This window comes from Microcaecilia unicolor, chromosome 3 (assembly GCF_901765095.1).
Source record: "Microcaecilia unicolor chromosome 3, aMicUni1.1, whole genome shotgun sequence".
Taxonomy (NCBI): Eukaryota; Metazoa; Chordata; class Amphibia; order Gymnophiona; family Siphonopidae; genus Microcaecilia; species Microcaecilia unicolor.
Window position 1 is genome coordinate 182,830,402 of NC_044033.1, and position 14,846 is coordinate 182,845,247.

Below are 14,846 nucleotides of genomic sequence, written 5' to 3' on the forward strand. Positions count from 1 at the left end.
GACCAATTTGGTGGGTCCCCATCCTAGCCCCACCCACCCTAACCACGCCCCACCCACCCTAACCACGCCCCACCCCCACCCTAGCTCCACCCCATTAATAAGATTATTCAATTTTTAGAAAATGTTTTATTTATGAAATTTCAAATAAAGACAAATGCAGACCGTCAACAATATGAAACAAGGGATCATAATATCACAATTCTCATGTAGAGCCACAAAACACCCTTTTAGGGTGGATAGTGTTCACAATGAGCTCCACTGCAAAACACTATACACAAACTTGTGCAAAAACACACTCATAACCTTACCAAACCATAACAGCACTAATTCCAAGGACAGGATGAGCTACAACCTTATGCGTGGAAAGGCAGAACTGTAATTACACCAGGCTCTAAAACACCATTACACTACCTTGTGAAAAAAACAAAACAAAACAAAAAGGGCTGCAAATACTACACGCTAGCAGGATACTGCACCTTGATCACACATGAAAAACACATGACACAACAGATATGAAGGCAAAATACTGAACTGGAAAGTTACCTCAAGAAGTCAGACTCAGCATGCAGCAATACTAGAAAAATTGAAACTTACATGCAAAATATCACAGATGCACATTTCCAAATGATGACATATTCCAATTAATAAATTCTGAATAAAATACTTTTTTCTACCTTTGTTGTCTGATCATTTAGTTTTTCTATTTGCTTTGGTCCCAGTGCCTTCTGTTTTATGCAGCGTCTTTTTTGCATTTGATATTTTTTCTCTCACCATGTCCACTATCCTCCTGTCTACCATCTGTAGCCCTGTCCGTATCCTTTCTCCAGTTTCAGCATCTGCCTTCAAAGTGTTCCGATCCAGCCCTTAAATTCAGCAATTTCTCCTCCATCCATATCCAGCATTTCTCCTCACTCCCCTCCATCCATGTGCATCTACTTTCCTCCCCTCCCCTACATCCATGTCTAGCATTTCTCCTCTCTCCTTTCCCCTCCATCCATGTGCATCTCCTTCGTCTTTCCTTCCCTCCATTCCTGCCCAACATTTCTCCTCTTCTCTGCCCTCCACTCCATCTATGTCCAGATTTCTCCTCTCTTCCCTCCCCTCATATGCATCTCCTTCCAGTCTTCCCTCCCCTCCATCCATCCATGTCCAGCAATTCTCCTCTCTCCCCTGCCCTCCCCTCCATCCATGCCCAGCAACTCTCCTCTCTCCCCTGCCATCTCCCCCATCCATATCTAGCAAATGTCCTCTCCCCTGCCCCCTCCAGCCATCCAAATCCAGCAATTCTCTCCCCTGCCCTGCCTTCCCCTCCATGTCCAGTGATTTCTCCTCTGCTCCGCCCTGTCCTCCCATCCATGTCCAGCGATTTCTCCTCTCTTCCCTGCCCTCCCCTCCCATCCATGTCTGATTCTCCTTTGCCTCCTTGTCCACCCCTGCCATCCATGTCGACTTGCCCCCACCTGCCTACCCTCAGCTCCCCAACAGCCCCCCTCTCCATTCCTGCTGTGGCCGCTCAGCGTTTAAACCTTTTTATTTTAAGTCGCAGCGATGGCTCACCTCCAGCTTTTCCCTTCTCACTCAGTGACTCCCGCCTTCGTGGAAACAGGAAATACCTCATCAGAGGAAGGCGGGACACTAGCAGGAAGTGAAAGGTTGGAGGTGAGCCATCGCTGCAACTTAAAATAAAAAAGTTTAAACACTGGGCGGCCACGGCGGCAGGAACGGAAAGGACGGAGGGCTGTCGGGGAGCTGAGTGCGGGCTCAGCAGGGGCTGGGCGGCAGTGGTGCCTATGGGACTGTGAGCGCCGGTGCAGGAGTGGAGCGGGATGGAGCGTAGGAGGCAGAGTTGTGGCGCGCCACGTGGGGCCCCCTTAAGCGTGAAGCCCTATGTGGCTGCCTCGGTTGCCTCAGCCTAAGACCAGCCCTGCCCTCTGCCCTGGAACAAGTTACTTTTTGTTCCAAGGCAGAGGGAGCAGGGAACGAGCAGAGCCGACAGCCACGCGGCTGCTCCCAGCAGGTAAGAATGCACCCGAGGGGGGAGGCTTGGGTGAGACGCCGGGGGGGGGGGGGGGGGAAATGCGCCAGGGGGGGTGTCATGCTGCACTGGGGGGGGGGGGTGCACAGTGGTGATCCGCCTCGGGCAGCAGCCAACCAAGGATTGCCACTGCGTGCTGTTAGTAAGCAGGGCCACTGAGAGGGAAGGCAGGGGGGTAAAACTCCCCGGGCCTCCAAGGGGGACCCGGTGCCAGGGTCTCTCTCTCTCTCCTGCTCCTGACGGGACCCAAGTGATCACGTCCCGACAGGAGCAGGAGAGAGAAAACTCCGTGGCTGGGCCCCCCCTTGGAGGGCAGCGATCGTGGGGGTGCGGAAGTGGATGACGATTGTGGAGGAGGGGACCACAGCAGCCCTGCCCCGGGCCCAGTTCAGTCTCTCGGCAGCCCTGGTAGCAAGAATGCACAGGATCCCCCTTGCAAGTTTTGCCAGCACTTTTGCTTGCATTTCCAAAAACCCCCCCGAAAACATCGTCATCTGCATCACTTGACCATAAATAACTGTCCAATTAATTAACAGCCTTCAAAGGAGGTATTGTTCCATAAAAGTCGCTCATAAAACTGCAAACATCCATTTTCATTCCTTTGAAGAGGGGCTCTTCCACAAATGAGAGCCTTCCTGGGAATGTGGATTGTGGAGTTTTCTGAGTTATTGATGTTGATGATCTGGTTTTGGAACAATCTTCTCACAGATTTGGCAGCCTGTGTTTTTACATCATCTGGGAAGATAAATGGATTGTCTTTCAGATGTGGGTGTAGAAGAGAACCAACACTGTGTACTAGATGAACAGGAAAATAAGTATCAAGTTTTGGAAATGCTCCTTGATGCAAGCAACAATAGATGAATCTGTAGCAGTATTAACAGTAAGATGCTTCAGCAACTGGACACGTGATTTATTTATTTAAAATTTTTTTACCCCACTTACAAAAGAAAAATACATACATAATTCAATAAAGACATAGCAAGACAAAAACAACACACTCTTGAAATTGCTTCCATATGCTTGCCAAGCAAACTCTGTTACTAATGGTAGGCGTCTGATCAGCAGGCAAGATTCTTGTTGCCACATCAAAGGCAGACAAGACAAAAATGATGTAATTTAAGAATGTTTCATTTAAATCCAAAAGCAGGTTCTGCAGTTAATTTTTTAAATTGAATTCAGTTGCCAGGTGTGTAAGATGTGTTATATTTTTACATATTAATATTAGCGGTTTATAGATTCTGTTCCATCTAGTTGGAACAGCCTGTTTAAGGCTAGTCTAAAGCTTTTAGAGAACGACATGGGGATAGTTTTCCCCCGTCCCATCCCGTGTCATTCTGTACAGGAAGAAGTCAAACATATTGGTAAAAAGAAAAAAAAAATCTATTATCACGTGCACAATTATTTTGTTTGTTTGCTGCTCCTGTACCTTTAAATGGGGAGGGGAAGGGCAGGGACAGAGGAGACTCCAGTTAGTTTGCTTTTCAGGTTCTTCTGTTTCCGACGCAATTTCTCGGAAATGAGCACTTGTCTCAAAACAAGAGGTTCTCCTCTCAACCAACCTCCTTGGTGTCAGCCGTCAGATGGCAATAAAAAGGGGCGTTCTTTCCTTCACGCCCTCTCGCCGTCCCGCCCCATCTCTCCTCCAGACAAATAGCAGGGCGCGCCTGCCCCGGTTGCGAGGCAGGCCCTAGTAGCAGGAGGATAAGCAGGCTAGGCGACCAATGACGGCCGCGCATCTTTGCTTATTCGCCACAGCCTGGAGGTGGGGTGGGAGGAGTTGAAGCTAAGGACTATCTGTGGACTGTGGATAGCACTGAGCGGCAGAGCTGTACTGCTCTGAATAAGTGCTGAAGGGTGGAAACCTGCAGGACCACTGATTTCTGTTTTTTACTCTTTTCTAATGCTACATTGCTACCACTGAGCCTCGGCTGCAGCCCGGGCTCCCCCCCCCCCCCCCGCATCACCCAGCGCTGCTGATCCGTGCTCCGGGGCAAATAAAGAGGAGCGAGCGAGCTAGGTAAGAGTGCCGCACGGGAGTACGAGACTCCGGGGGTCGAGCACGAACCCCCCCCCCCCCCCCCCCGCCTCCTTCGCTTGTTGCAGCTCTGGATTTATTTCTATTTGGAGGGAAGCTTTCGTTTCATTGTTTTCTTTTAATAAAGGTAACTTCTACCATCGCAACACAGGATATGTTATTTTCTAGATGCAGATGCACGTTTCGTTTTACTTTCTATAGGTTGTCTTCATGCCTGCACTCGTGTCTGTCGGTGCTAGTGGGTGCTGAGCACCCGCAATATTGAGCAAGTTCTTTTATTGTGCCTAGGAAGGGGCAATTTATGTTGTCGAAAAAATTGGCACCTAAGCCTGAAACTTATGCTCACAGTCAACGTTGTAATTATTTATCACCTTTTGTATGTGGTTTTCCCGTGGAACTATATTTTGGATGCTAAATCGCTGGAATCTGAGATCGCACTCCTTACCTCAGTATAAGGAAATGGTCTTCCTAGAATGGTGCCTTTTTTTTTTTTTTTTTACAATTATTCTTAGGTGCTTGTTCTTATGTTTAACATTATAGTAAGAAAGACGAAATAGTGAAAACAGAGAGGATTATACAGGTCGTATAGGTATGTGGGTGGGTATTTACACTCTAGATTTTTTGGCAGGTCATTTATTATTTTTTAATTTGGTGATGGTCTGATTTAGTTTATGCATTTCTAACCTACCTTCTCCCTAAAAAAAAGTCCAAAGCGGATTGCATAAAAGAAACCCAATTTGGCATATTTTCAAAGCACTTAGCCTCCCAAAGTTCCATAGAAACCTATGGAACTTAGCCTCCCAAAGTGCTTTGAAAATATGCCTCAATGTGTGCCATCTTTTTGACAAGGGTGAGCCCTGAGGCAAGCGGGAGTAGGCATTGCCCCTGCCTCCAACTGAGGTATGTGGATGGGGGGGGGGGATTACCCTAGACCACCAGAGACCTGTTACAGGTTTGGGAGGGACAGTCGTGAGGGGATCTGCCAGACCACGAGACAGTTTTGAAAGGTCTGGAGGTGTCAGGAGGGGTCCGCTGGACCATCAGGGATGACTTAAAGATTTGGGGGCGGCCAGGAGGAGGTCCTCTGGATCACCAGGGAGTTTTGAAAGGTTTGGGGTGTGTCGGGGGGGGGGGGGGGATCATTACTGGACGTACAAGAGCTGAGCGTGCGCCAGGAGCGTTCGGATTGCAGTCTGAATGATTTTTCTGACATACAGCAGTTCCTACCGATCAATGCTCAAAACGTAACTTCGTGCATTTAATTTACTTGCTCTTAGTGTTGAGCATTGGTCAGTAATTTCAACTTGGTGTTGAGCCAGTGTTTTTCCATTGCTGTTTCCTACAGCGCCGGAGGTTTGTGCATCGGGACCGTGGTCTTCTCTTTCGGTGGGCCATTCAGCGTTATCTGGATGCTGTTCCCAGACACCAGCTTATCTGGGCTTCAGTGCCTGGGCACCGTGATAAACAAATCATTTGGGTGAGCATGGCTAGCACTAACAGACTCACTGATTCCTAACAGAAGACTCCTAATCGTATGCAGCTTGGGTTAGCAAGCAGAGAGTGAGCAAAGGAGGGTAGGAAACTTTCCGACACCAGCAAGAAGAAGAAGAAGGAGGAACAGACAATTTAAATCCACCCAGAAGCCCTCCACAAGGCTGAGCCACTAATGGTGTCCAGAGATGTCATGCTGACATCAGCAGTGACACCTGCAGGACTCAACTCCTCCCCCTACTTGACCCAGTCCCAGCTTGGGAGGGCAAAGCACCAGATCGAGCTGCCACGCTCGTATGCTCTCGCATGCCTTAGCTAACATGGGCAGGTAGCACGCTCAGTCCTTCGAGACCAGGCAATGCTAGATGAATATGGCAAAATTCCACATAAGTGATACAGCATCACAGAGGTTAAAGGTGAAAATTGTGGGATACTAGGCCACAGCTTTATTGAAAACAATTTTAAATGAAAATTAAGGAAGCACCCGAGCCTGTGTAGCTGGTTGTCGACTGGTGCCACACCTTGCCTTGCACCAGCTAGGGAGGTATGCCGTAGCTGTCGCACATCTTGGCCTGCCTTGGGCTCCTCTCCAGCTAGGCCACGAAGTGCTCCAGTTTTCTAGCCATAGTCATTACGCCCGCCGTACTCCAGCTAGATGAGTGAACCATGGCCACTGTCCGTTGATAATCTGTCTTCTCTTTTGGTGGGCCGTACACCATTTTCTGGATGGCGTTCCCAGATGCTAACTTATCTGGGCTTGGGTGCCTCTGCCACACCCAGAGCAGCAAGGCTGGCTCAGGTCCCCCTAATATAAAACAATGAAGGAACAAAACACCAGAGTATTTCTAGGCTAGGAAGCTTGACCAATGTGTGCTTCCAGGAATTCTTGGAAATAATTGAGCAGTAGGTCCAGTGCCATATCTGAAAGATGTAACCTGATTGGGTAAGAAGTTCTCGCTGATCGGAGGGATAGCCTATAACTGCCAGATTTCCACCCGTGTTCTACCGTCCGACTTGGAGGTTCACATTTCTTAGGCTCCTGGCCCAAATCTTTTAGCCAGTTCAGCAGAGCCTCAGGATAATTTTACATTACATTGCATACAATGCTTCTATGCTGCACAACCCCCACCCCACCCCCCCCCAAAAAAAAAAATTGGATCTGCATGGCTCACAATCAGGGCCTGTCTTAAGCAGGGGTGACGGGGATGGTTGCACAGGGCCTCGCGCTCCCAGAGACTCTGCAGCGGTCTTAGCATGTCCCTCTCTCTCCTTCTCCCCATCTGAAATCCAGCGTCTCTCCCTCCCTCCCAGATCCACTAAAGTTGCTTCATCCTCTTCCCTGATGCCAGCTGTGAGTTAAGACACGCTACTGTGGCTGGAGTTGGAGCGTTCCCTCTGCAGGTCCTGTTTGTGCGGAAATAGGACAGGAAGTTACCTCAACCAGAAGGTGGGACCAGCAGAGGAAAGGCCCCAACGCTGGCCACAGCAGCATGTCTTAATTGCAGCGGGTATCGGGAAAGGGGCATGAAGCAACTGTAGCAGATCTTGCTCCATGTTTATGGCTGGTGCCTGTTGTCCCTGAGCCATGGGGATTATCCCATGGCTCTCAAGAGTGTTTCAGACTCCTGAGGAGAAGCAGGAGGCATTTCCCACAGGGTCCCTGGTAGCACTGGATTAAAGAGCCAGTGAGAGTAGAAACCCTGTACAGTGCTGCGTATGCCTTGTAGCGCTATAGAAATGATAAGTAATAGTAGTAGGTAGAGGTGCAGCAACAAGTGAAAGCAGAGAGGAAGCACCAGCAGCTTCCTGCCCTGGGCTGTGCTCCTGTCACTTTGCTTCATGCTTCCTCCTCCTCCTCAGAACTGCCTGCAATCTTCTCTGGATGGAGATTTGCCAGTTTGAGATTTTTCTAGCTGGTTGTAGCCTGAATGTGAATGTAAAACCGCTGCAGGGATGTAACAATAGAGAAAGAAACTTCCCTGCTGAGATTGTTTGATCAGGGTTGTTATGTATCAGTTGCTTTACTGGAAACTGATTTAATTTCCTGTATTTGCAGTTTGTTAGTATTTCTTTCAGATGATTATCTTTACCTCGACTCTTTCAAAATTTTTTTTGTCTTGAAATAAGTCGTGTTTCCTCAAGTTCATTCCTGATGCTGGAATGCTCTGGGTCACAAACGCCATTGTACAGACTGTCAGACCATAAATAGCTGAAATTGTGCCCAGAACAAATAGCACGATTTAGCAGCCCTCACCAGCATCCTAAACCCAACCCTCTGGCAGTCCTTCCACTGGGCTTTGCCTCATCTTGAGTCCATTCCAGGGGGCTCTTTTTTTTTTTTTTTCCCCCTTCCTTCCCTCCTCTCCCTACTGGCACCACCACTCTAACTCCCCAGCCTCCACCACTAGCTCTTCATTTGCCACAGCTCAGGGACATGTACGTCTTGATAGCCACCGTAACAAAAACACAACCCCAAAAAACACCCGTTCCTGTAGAAGGAGTAATGACAGTGAAGGAGTCGCATGACAGGAAGGTGGAGTGGCTCCTTAGGTGCCAAAACTGAAAACTCTTTATCTCTACTATCTGGTCAATAATAAAAGGAGCTCATTGTGAACAGTAAAAAAAAAAAAATACTAGGTTTCCTGTGATAGCATTGTGCTTATTTGAATGAGTTTTCCTGTACAAGTTTTGCTTGATTTGCCTTTTATTTGAAACTAGTAAAAGAGGCCTGTTTCTGGAGCAAATGAAACGGGCGCTAGCAAGGTTTTCCTCCCCAACACCCCGCCTTCTCCCTCCCTCCCTACCTACCTGCCGACCCCTTCATCATTCTGACGCCATTGCTCGGCACCTCCATACGCCATTGCTCCGCCCTCGGTGTGTGACACCATTGCTCCACCCTCAACGTCGTCTCGTTTGACGCGAGGGCGGGGCCCCGAGACTTGGCGATTTCGGTGGCTTCACCACCACGAACCCTTCGAACCAGCCTTGAAGGAAGTGACATCAGTGGCTTGGCTTCACTGACGTCAGTGTCTTCAGAACGTTGAGGGGGAGTTATATTATATAGGATTTCATAAACAAAACATTTTAAAAGACATTTTGTCAACAAGGGATGGGGCTAGGTGGGGTGGGGGCAGAGGGCTGCACCTAACTGGTGTGCACAGGGCCCCGCAATTACTAAGACTGGCCCTGTTCACAGTCAAGAGTAGGGTATTTCCCTAGAGTATGCAGTGGATTAAATCAGGTGTTAAACGTCAAATACACAATAAAAATAAAAACTAAATTTTAAGCGATCCTTGAAACAGCAGATAATTAGTTTGGTGACAGATCTACTTCGGTAACTTATTCCGGCACATGGCGACTTGGTAAGAAAATGTTTGTTCTAATTTTGATTTATAAACTACTCTTTGAGGTGAAGGGAATTGAAGTCTTAAGAGGAGTTTTTTGAGCTGCTTGCACAATTTTTATCAAGTATAAAAATCAGAGGAGCCATATAGGTTGAGGCCAGTCTGTACAAAATCAAGAAAGCGAAACCGCATAGTTTGAAAATAGAGTGAGCCTAAACTGGTAACCAACGAAGACTGTGAAGCTGTGGATTAGTGCTTTCAAATCTGGAAGACTTACAGATCAGTATTAAGAAAATTGAGACAGGTGAGATTTATTTTGAAACTGATAAATTTAAGCTCTTAGTTCAAGCCTTGATCCTATCGAAACTACATTATTGCAACCTGATTCTTTTAGAAAGTGCCAAGTATAAGTTAAAAAGCATCGGACAATACAGAATATAGCAGTGCGTCTAATTTTTTCCTTAAAATATCTGATAGGATTTCGGATTATTTTGTTAAATTACATTGGTTACTGATTGAAGCAAGGATTTGGTTTGCTTGTTTGCTTTTTTTATTTAAAATTTTAGATAGTGCAGTTCCAACTTACATGCTGGATAATATACAGTTCTCATTTTTGTTTAAGTTTCCATTTATTGCTTCCAAAAATGTCATCCTGTCAATGTGTGTTGGATATTTGTCCTTCTAATTTGTTTTCTAATTTACCAAATATTATAGTTTGGTTAGGCGCATTTTGTAACAGTTTGCTGATGTCTGAGAAGCTTCCTGCAGAGATGGGTTGTATTGCACTTACCCTCAAACCAAAAGCTCAGAACTTATCTCTTACTTGTAGTTTTAGACCTATAGCGGGGTTTTCTCTGCTTACCAAGTTGTTGGAGTCACTTGGTAGTCATGTTCCGTACAGGCAACTCTGATAAATAAATTGAGTGCCCTCGGTATGGGACCTAGAGTAAGTGATTGGGTTAAAAATTGGTTGAATGGAAGGATACAGTGGGTAGTGGTAAATGGGGCTTGCTCTGTAGAAAAAGGATGTTGTCAGTGGAGTACTGCAAGGATCAGTCCTTGGGACGGCTCTTTTTAACATCTTTGTGAGCGGTATTACAAAAGGGCTGTCTAGTAAGGTTTGTCTCTTTGCGGATGATACCAAGCTCTGCAACAGGGTGGACACCCTGGAGGGTGTGAATGACATGAGGAAGGACCTAGCGAAGCTGGAGGAATGGACCAATATTTGGCAACTAAGATTTAATCCCAAAAAATGCAGGGTCATGCACTTAGGTCGCAAGAGTCCAAGGGAACTGTACAGTATAGGGGGTGAAGCGCTTCAGTGTACAAAGGAAGAGTGGGACTTGGGGGTGATTGTGTCTGATGACCTTAAAGGTTCCAAACAGGTAGAAAAAGTGACGGTCAAAGTCAGAAGGATGCTTGGGTGCATAAAAAGAGGGATGACAGAGTCTGTGGTGAGGCCCCATTTAGAGTACTGTGTGCAGTTATGGAGACCGCACCTATGAAAAGATATATAAACAGGATGGAGTCGGTTCAGAGGACGGCTACAAAATTAGTAAGCGGTCTTGGACACAAAAAATATAGGGACAGGCTTATGAACCTCAACATGTATACCCTGGGAGAGAGGAGACATGATAGAGACGTTTAAATATCTCAAAGGCATTTATGTACAGGAGGTGAGCCTTTTTCAACTGAAGGAAAGCTCTGGAATGAGGGGGCATACGATGAAGTTGAGGGAATAGGCTTAGGAGTTATCTAAGAAAGTATTATTTCATGGAAAGGGTGGTGGAGGCATGGAATGGCCTCCCGGTGGAGGTTGTGGAGTCGAGGACTGTGTCGGAATTTAAAAAGGCATGGGATAAGCATGTGGGATCACTTAGGAAAAGGAAGAGTTAGGGGTTACAGAGAATGGGCAGACTGGATGGGCCACAGGCCTGCCGTCATGTTTCCATGTCTAGGCCTCGGCAAATTTAACAATAACTGTCTTTTTAGTTTTCCTTCTGTTAAAGGATGCAAGAGGTTAAAACTCCATGAGTTATTGTTGGCATACCAGAATCCTAAGCTTGGCAAGAACTTTCTTCTTGTTTTTCTCGTTGATTATGTTTTATTGTAACTCCTGGGAGGTTGTCCTGGCTTCTTAATTAAGTGTTGTGAACTGCTTAGAGCATTGCAGTTATAACAGTATACAAATGCTATTGCTATGCCGTTCCGTAACGTCTGCAGTCGTTGCTGCACATTCCATCCAACATAAATAAAATTGCAATAATCTAGGTGGGACAGCATAAGCTGGGACTGTGTAGGCAATGGCCTCAACCGAGGTTGCGCTCTGAGCTCCTAGATCGCACACAGAGGAGGGAAATGATGATGAGGAAAATGAACTTGAGTGCTTGGAGTACTTGCACTTCTTACCTTTCCCCTTGCATGACACCGCTTTTTTTTTTTTTTTTGTTACATTTGTACCCCACACTTTCCCACTCTTGGCAGGCTCAATGCGGCTTACATGGGGCAATGGAGGGTTAAGTGACTTGCCCAGAGTCACAAGGAGCTGCCTGTGCCTGAAGTGGGAATCGAACTCAGTTCCTCAGTTCCCCAGGACCAAAGTCCACCACCCTAACCACTAGGCCACTCCTCCACTGTTGCTACTATTTGCAGATCACCAATGTGGCCGCACAGACTTCTGCTTCTGTGAGTCTGACAGGACGTCAGACTCACAGAAACAGAAGTCTGCACAGCCTTCTACATGGAATGTTGCTAGTGGAATAGCAACATTCCATGTAGAATCTCCAATAGTATCTATTTTATTTTTGTTACATTTGTACCCTGCGCTTTCCCACTCATGGCAGGCTCAATGCGGCTTACATGGGGCAATGGAGGATTAAGTGACTTGCCCAGAGTCACAAGGAGCTGGAATCGAACTCGATTCCTCAGTTCCCCAGGACCAAAGTCTACCACCCTAACCACTAGGCCACTCCTCCACTCACCGCTTTGCTGCTTTCTTCCCCTTCCCCTTGTGCTTGTGTCTGTCCTATAGTCACCTTAGTGACCGCTGTCACCTTGGAGACTCCAGCTGCAGGCCCCAATGGAGGGATCGGGAGTGCTGCCGATGCAGCAGCACTGGGTGCTGGGAATAGCAGTTGTGTACTCTGGAATCCTCATCTGAGCTGCCTGGCATGGCTGAGTGTGGTGTGAAGAGGTGGCCCTTGGTGACTACTGACATTCGCTGTGTGAGCAGCTATGTTGTTGACTCCTCCTCTGCCTTGATCCCCGTTGCAAATGCCTGTGTGAATACTGATGACTGCTTCTCCCGCCTCTTGAGTTGGTCCTCAATCTTGGCCCTTCGTTGACGATCATGCCTTTTGAGGGTCAAATTGTACCCTGAAGAATAAAGTTTTTTTTAGAAGCTTGGACTTCTTTTTTCGTCTGATTTCCTTGGAGCATTTTTCTTCCACCCTTTTTGATTTCCTTTGATTTACTGTGGAAGCTTTGCGTCCTTCTTTTTCTTGTTGTGGAACTCTATAGGTACCATACAGGCAGCTACTTGCTTCTTTAGCACCTGGTTTTCAAATTAATGTCACTTTCCAGTTGAGTGAGTTATTTATTTTTGCAGGTTACAATTTTTTTAAATCTACTATCCTTGGCAGGTAACAAATAAAACCTACACAATAAAAATGTAAACAAAACCACGCATCCACTCAAATTGTGTAATAACCACAGTTTAACCAAACAAGAGCCATTAAAGAGAAACAGACAGTGGACTTTGTCTGTTTTTGCCATCAGAGCACCCTGCCCAATAGCTCTGATCGAGTCAAGCGCCACATCAAAGGACATATATTGTATTGAGGAGACAGTATTGGATTTGAAATCGTTGACAGAACTCCCCTCAGGAAATGACAGGTTATGAATCGGGCAATATTTGTCAGGTTCTTTTTTTTTACTCACAGCTGTGAGTGCAAACAAAAACACCTCGGGGGAAAGGAGGGGATTCAAAAGGCCAGCGCATCCAAGGACAACTTCATCTGCAAGTTTGTTGGCCATGGCTTGATGCAAGCCAGGGAGGTGCTGCGGTGCTACATTGGGTGCAGCAGGAAACATCCCTGGAAAGAGATGATAAATCTTGATGAGAATCCTTGTATAATCAGTTGAGCATCGTTCCTTATGAGTGTAGCGCCAACCAGGATCTGGATTCAAAAGGCCAGTGCGTCCAAGCACTAGCTTATGGTACAGAATTGCCAACCCTCAACATTTCAGGAAAAGGCCTGTTTAAACAGATACATCTTCATATGTTTCCGAACGGGTACCATGGTTTCAGTATTACGCAATTCGGCAGGCAAGGCATTCCAAAGCATTTCTTATATACCTCCTGCAAGCCCAAAAGCTATCAAAGTGGTGTACAGTAGGTATTTTCCAGTTCTTGGAGGGCTCACAATCTTGAGTTTGTACCTGAGACAATGGAGAGTTAAAATGACTTGCCCAAGATCACAAGGACCCGCAATAGAACTGGAATGGTACCCCCTGGTTTTCATCCCACCACTCCAATCATTAGGCTACTCCTCCACTCCACTAGTCCCACAGCGTGAAAAATTTGTAATCAGTATTCATCAAGCCAAACTTCATGAAAAGACAAGATATCTAACAGATCTTTATCTGCTGAGTGGATGATAAATTGTTTAGGAGTCGCAGCCATAATAAAAGGAGCCTCTTTGTTTAAAGCTTTATGAATCAACACAAAAATCAAATTTGCCACACTACTGTTGCAGGCTAACGCACTAAAGCTCTGCATTCTGTATACTGTTCTTGTCACATCGGCACAACGCAGCTAGCAGTGACACGTTCAACTGTTTCCAGTTGTGTTTTATTGACTCTGCATGTCTAACATTTATTTTTATGCTTGCTGTGAACCATCTTATCCATATACTGTAGTTCAGTATCCTGTTCTGCTATTATCAATCGCTCATCTTCATGCGTTCATTGTTCCTTAAGGGTTCTTCTGTCAGGTTTTGACCAACATATGTTTTCTCAAGTAATTTTGTATTTCTTGCTCTATTTTTGCTTTTGCTACTTGTTTGCTGATCTCAATTCTGTAAAGAGCTCCCCCCACCCTCTGGTTTTTGCAAATTCTTTTGTTTGCTTCCCCACATGTATTGGTGAAGTCATTGCTTATATTCGCTGCAATGCTTGTCCATATTTAAGATGTTTCACTCCTTTTTGTATATTTGGATCTGTTGATGCTTTATAAGTATGCCCGGAGGCCTATGACAGTACAAATACTCTATTTTTATAAGGCCCATTCTTCAGCTGTTAAATTCTGCAGTCATAACATATACCACTTCTTATAAATTAGGTATGTGGGCATTGTTGTGTTGTCCTACATCCATTTTCAAAATCTTTATGGGGATAGAAGTACAAGCTGATTGATGGCTCACCGTATTCGTTTAAAGCACTTTTCAATATCCATTTCAGCTGCTGTAATAGTCTTTGCTGATCTCTTATCCAGTAATTTGTACTGGATTGTTTTTCTCTGCCCCTGAATATTTATAAAACCTTCTGCAAGATTTTGTTTTTCCTTCAGTCATGTTCATTTTTCAATTTGTATTTAGTATTTTTTTCTTTTTGATACTAGTTGCTTTGCAACATTTGTAAAAGAAGAAAAGTCATCCTGATGCTTCCAGTGCAGATGTTCTTAATCCAGTCCTTTTGGACACACCCAACCAGTCATGTTTTTCAGGATATCCAAAATGGATACACAAGAGGCATTGCACAAGAGGGATTGCACTATCTCCATTGCTGGCAAATCTGTCTTAAGTGTATTCATTGTGGGTATGTTGAAAACCTGGCTGACTGGGTTGAGACCTGCACACTTTTGTTCTTGTTTTTGATGGTTAAATAAAATATTTGAGAAACCAAAATCTTGTAGAAATATCCTATTGACCAGAGAGAGAAA

The 14,846-nt window shown here is 45.8% G+C and overlaps 1 protein-coding gene across 1 annotated transcript in view; it reads left to right on the plus strand.

Annotated features, from left to right (window-relative positions):
* Nucleotides 1-3,838: 3,838 nt before the first annotated feature.
* STAT2 (signal transducer and activator of transcription 2) overlaps nt 3,839-14,846 on the plus strand; it is a 90,681-nt gene continuing 79,673 nt past the window's right edge. The window contains exon 1 of the mRNA XM_030196707.1: nt 3,839-4,052. The gene's annotated coding sequence lies outside the window, so the exon portion shown is untranslated. The remainder of the gene's footprint in view (nt 4,053-14,846) is intronic.